Here is a 5,522-nt window from a genome sequence, read left to right as displayed (position 1 = left end):
CTTAATACAATAAAATTGCCCCAAACATGTTTAAAATGTAATTTGTATTTGCCAAATATATATATATATATATATATATATATATATATATATATATATATATATATATATATTTAATATTTTAAATACATTTTCATGTGTTGCAAAGTACATTTTACAAAGTACACACACACACACACACACACACACACACACACACACACACACATACAGTATATATATATATATATATTATAATGAATGCATAATGTATTATTAAAAAAAAACTTATTATATGTTATATTCATAAGAACAGTTTTAATGTATTATAATATTTACTTATTTGTGGTTATAGCTTTTAAGAGTATGATGATTAATAACACACAGTCAATGTTGCATCCACTTAAGTTACAATGGATTATATTTCTCATAGTCTCATATCTTTCCATGTTTCTTATGCTACTGTACTTAAAGCAATTTAATTAAAGTTACAAGTATAGTAATAATAATAATAATAATAATAATAATAATATTTGTTATTTTATATATATATATGTATATTTATATGTATAGTTATAATAATATATATATATATATATATATATATATTTTATTATATATATATATATATATAATATATATATATATATATATATATATATTTTTTTTTTTTTTTTTCTCAAACAGCCATAAGATCAGATATTAAATATATATATATTTTATTATTTTTTTTTTCCTCAAACAGCCATAAGATCAGATATTAGATTAGATGAATCTGTAATATGACGCATTTGCTTTGAACTATTTTTATTTTAATATCAGTTTGATTATTTTAATGGTACCCTTTAGACAGCTGTTGATAAGTAACTCTGCAACTACATGTCAACTTGCAGTCATTGGAGTATCAGTAGTATGTCTGCTAAATATATGCTAACACTTTATTTTGAAAGTGTTAGTCACAAACTGACTGTAATTAACTCTGCAAGTACATCAACATTCTTCCTACCCTAACCTTAACCTAAGCCTACTAATACTCTTAAATAAAAGTTAGCTGACATGTAGTTGCAAAGTTGCTTATAGTCAACAGACTAAGGGGACCATCAAAATAGAATGTAACCTAACATATAAACATTGCATTTTTTTCAGTTGAAATTATTAAACAGCTCACTTCAAAATTAATATTAGCCTCACAGGGAACACTCAAATAACACTCCACACCTAACCACTTACAAGATGTAGTAAGATACTGTGCAGATCTTAAATAAACAATGTCAAGATATATAGTCCATTATAAATGTAAAAGTAGATTTAATATGGTGTTCACTGTGTGTTATAAATACTGTAATCATAATCTCTAACGTTATAACCACAAATGGGTAAACATTATAATGTATTATAATTGTTGTTATGATTATTTATAAGATTATATAACATATTATAAAGTTTTTATAATGCATTATGTATTCATTATAATGATTTAAGAATACCCTTATAATGTATTATAAATATGGTCTTCATAGAAAGTGTTACCAAAATATTTTTGCCCTATGGGTTAGTGGTGAGCAAAATGTTCTCTGTGTCCATTACAATACAATGGAAGTGAATGATAACCCAGGACTGCTCAAAAAAGGACAAAAGTACTATAAACATATTGCATATTTCTTTCTAAAGTCAGAGGAACATCTAAAAAGGTACAGTTATATTTGTTAAATTTTGCATAATTTAACAGTAAATGATGTACAGTATAAAGCACATCTTGCATAGAAATCACTTTCAATTCAGCAAATCCAATATGAGCCCAATGAGCCCAAAATCTGAGTGAGGATATATTTCGCCCTCACACAAAATTCCCATTAAAAGTCTGGAAAAACTGCAAAAATGCTCTCATGCAGGTTTGACAACAAAGAAAACATCTCATTGTGTTTCTCCTAGCTGATAACAATGTACCAAATGTCAGTATGTGCATATTCAGGTTACATGACTTTAGGAGGATTTTCAATTAATACTATGACTCGGATGAATCGAAGTTCACTTCATTAAACACCGTGATCATGTCGCTTCAGAAGACTTGGAGTATAGTATATGAATCACTTTTATAATACCTTTATGGTGTTTGTTGTCCTTTTTGCCACTGACAGTTCAAGGTTACCATTAACTTTCATTGTGCTGAAAAGAGTAGCATGCACATCCTCCCTAACTTTATGTGAGTAAGTAAATTATGTTTGCTTTGGGGTGAACTATACTTTTAAATAAGCAGCTTCTGATTGAGTGTCTTACTTTAGATGTCTTGAAATCCTTTTTCTCTTGTAGAATAGGGGTAATCAAAATGAGACTGATGGTAATGAGTTGTACATTAGAGTATTTTAGCTATATTTAGAAGATGTCATTCCTCATGCCCAAGGGAGCTGAGCGGAGTAGATTGTTGGACGACATACTCTGTGTACCTTAATTCTGCCTGAAATCAGAGATGATAGCAATTTAATTAAAGCTGTACCCTATATGACAACTAATTAAATTTGGAAGATGTTAAACTCACATTAGATTCTTTGACAACCGGATATTTTCAGACTTTTCAGACCTGTGACAACTGATCATATGTTCATGAATACTTTTTCAGAACAGCTTTCTTTTGCTTAGAACAAAACCAATCAATATTTACAAACCCAATTCCAGAAAAGAATCTGTGATTTGTTAATTCTCTTTAACTTTTATTTAACTGACAAATGTACAAAGAAAAGATTTCCAAAGTTTTCACTGAACAACGTAAATGTATTTTATAAATATGAACAAATTTTGATTTTGATGCCTGCAACACACTGCAAAAAAAGTTGGGGCAGAGGCTTTCCTCTTAATTATAATGTTTCATTGTTTGGGAGTTTTTCAAGCAAAATTTTTATCCAGTCTAGCTTGATGCAAGCTTGAGATGCTCAACAGTCTGTGATTGTCATTGTCTTGATTCTCCTTTTCATGACTGGTCATACATTTTCAATAGGAGTCAGATCTAAACTGCAGGTAGGCCAGTCTAGCACATTCACTCTGAGTCTACGAAACCACGCTGTTGTAGTACATGCAGAATGAGAGCGGGCATTGTCTTGATCTGATGACCATGGACTTCCCATGAAAGACATCATCTTGATGGCAGTATATTTCCCTGTACATTTCCAATATATGCCTCCATGTTAAAAGTACCTTCACACATACTGTAAGCCAGTCACCCATGCTGTTTGCTCTGCTGCACCCCATACCATAACTGAAGTTTGCTTTTGCTTTTGTCGCTGATGAAAGACTGGATGGTCACTTTGCTCTTTGGGACAGAGAACTCGAAATCCATTTTTCCCAAAAACAAGTTAAAACGTGGACTTATCTGAGCACAGCACACATTTCTTTCAGAAAGACTCTGAGAGAAGGTAAACGTTGACATGGTATTTGTTCCGTAAAGTGTTAACAGATGGTGGTGAGTGAGTTACAATAATTAGCGAATAGTTGTATAGAAAAATTATTTTGGCATAGGCCCCGTCCTTTGTCCAAATCCTGGGGATGCAGATTTGTCTGATCCTGCCTGAAGATGAAGGCAGGGGTGGAGCCTACCCCCATGGATGGACAGGGCCAACCTGGTGGTGGTGGGGAGGATGGAGGGGAACGTCGGCGACATCAACTGCGGCAATGAAACAGAGTTCAATGCTTATATACTCCAGGTGTCAAGCAGTGATTGGTCAGACCTGTTAGTATGAATGAATGACGTGGCATTGGAGTTTTACTGAAAAAAATTACACTGACACTTTCATTTCCACCATCTTTTTGACTATCTGAGATGAGCTCTGGCCCAGAGAACCCGGCAGCATCACTGCATAGAATTGTTATAGCTTTCTCCTAGCGTAACAGATATTCAAGTTGTATTTCTTGATGCAACAGCAGACTGTAGTAAATGGCAATGGTTTTCTGAAGTACTCCTGAGCCCATGTGGCTATATTTAACACTACAGCATGATGGTTTCTTATGCAATGCCATCTGAGGGCTCAGAGGTCAAGCACATTCAACTGAGGTGTCCTTGAGATGAGTTTTTAGCTGTAGCTTGACAATAGTGCATCTGCATATCTGCTGATTGGCTTCATCACTCTGTCTCCTCTCCACCAATAAGCTGGTGTGTGGTGGGAGTTCTGGCGCAATATGACTGCCGTCGCATCATCCAGGTGGATGCTGCACACTGGTGGTGGATGAGGAGATACCCCCTGACAATGTAAAGCGCTTTGAGTGCCTAGAAAAGCGCTATATAAATGTAAGGAATTATTATTATAATTGTCAGGGATTCAGCATTCCGGATAGGGGTGGGAAGATCATTCCACCAGCCAGGAATGGTGAACGAGAATGTTCTGGAAAGTGACTTTGAGCCTCTCCTCTCTGTGATGGTACCATGAGGCGTCGCTCACTAGCGGATCTCAGACTTCTGGAGGGGATGTAGATTCGTAGTAGTGAGTGGAAGTAGGTGGGTGCTGAGCCTGTGGCTGTTCTATATGCAAGCATCAATGTCTTGAACTTGATGCGACCCGCAACCGATAGCCAGTGCAAGGAGATAAAGAGAGGTGTAACATGGGCTCTTTTGGGCTCGTTGAAGACCAGTCGACCAGCATTCTGAATCATTTGTGGAGGTTTGATTGTGCTTGATGGATGTTCAGCCAGAAGAGCATTGCAGTAATCCAGCCTAGAAATGACAAGGGCCTGGACAAAAAGTTGTGTTGCATGCTCCATTAGTAAGGGCCTGATCTTTCTGATGTTGTGCAATGCAATCCTGCAAGATCAAGCAGTCTTTGCAATGTGGTCTTTGAAGGTCAGCTGGTCATCAAAGGTTACACCAAGATTTCTGAGTGAAGTTGATGGGGTAATTGTAGAAGAACCTACAGTAGCTGGATGGTAAAATCATGCTGTAGAGTTGGAGTGGCAGGGAAGACATGGGTTACCATACTTGGCAAATGTCCCGACTTTCACTTTTCACTTTCAATTGTATGAGAAGCCATGTCCCTGTATGATGTGACCCAGTGATGTCATGTATATGGAGAAGAGGAGGGGTCCAAGAAGTGATCCCTGAGGAACCCCTGTGACCAATTGATACGCTTTGGATACCTGCCCTCCCCAAGCCACCCTGAAAGACCTACCAGTGAGATAGGATTCAAACCAGTGGAGTGGAATCCCTGTGATGCCCAGTGATGAGAGGGCAGACAGGAGAATCTGATGACTGATAGTGTCAAAACCACCAGATAGATCCAGCAGAATAACAACCGATGATTTGGAATCAGCTTTTGCAATCCGCAGGGCTTCAGTGACTGTCAGTAGCGCAGTCTCAGTTGAATGGCCACTCCTGAAACTTTACTGGTTAGTGTCCAGATTGTTGTTCTGTGAAAGAAACAATGATACCTGTGTAAGGGAAACAGGTCAATTTAGCTCAAAGGGAATCATTTAAGATTTTAAAGGGAATTTGAACAGAATCACTGTTTCAGGGCTGATCACTGAGACGGCCAGCGATTCGTTGAATGAGCCGTATAACATCA

Source organism: Cyprinus carpio, chromosome B1, assembly GCF_018340385.1.
Source record: "Cyprinus carpio isolate SPL01 chromosome B1, ASM1834038v1, whole genome shotgun sequence".
NCBI lineage: Eukaryota > Metazoa > Chordata > Actinopteri > Cypriniformes > Cyprinidae > Cyprinus > Cyprinus carpio.
The sequence above is the reverse complement of the archived record's forward strand: the minus strand, read 5'-3'. Positions refer to the sequence as shown.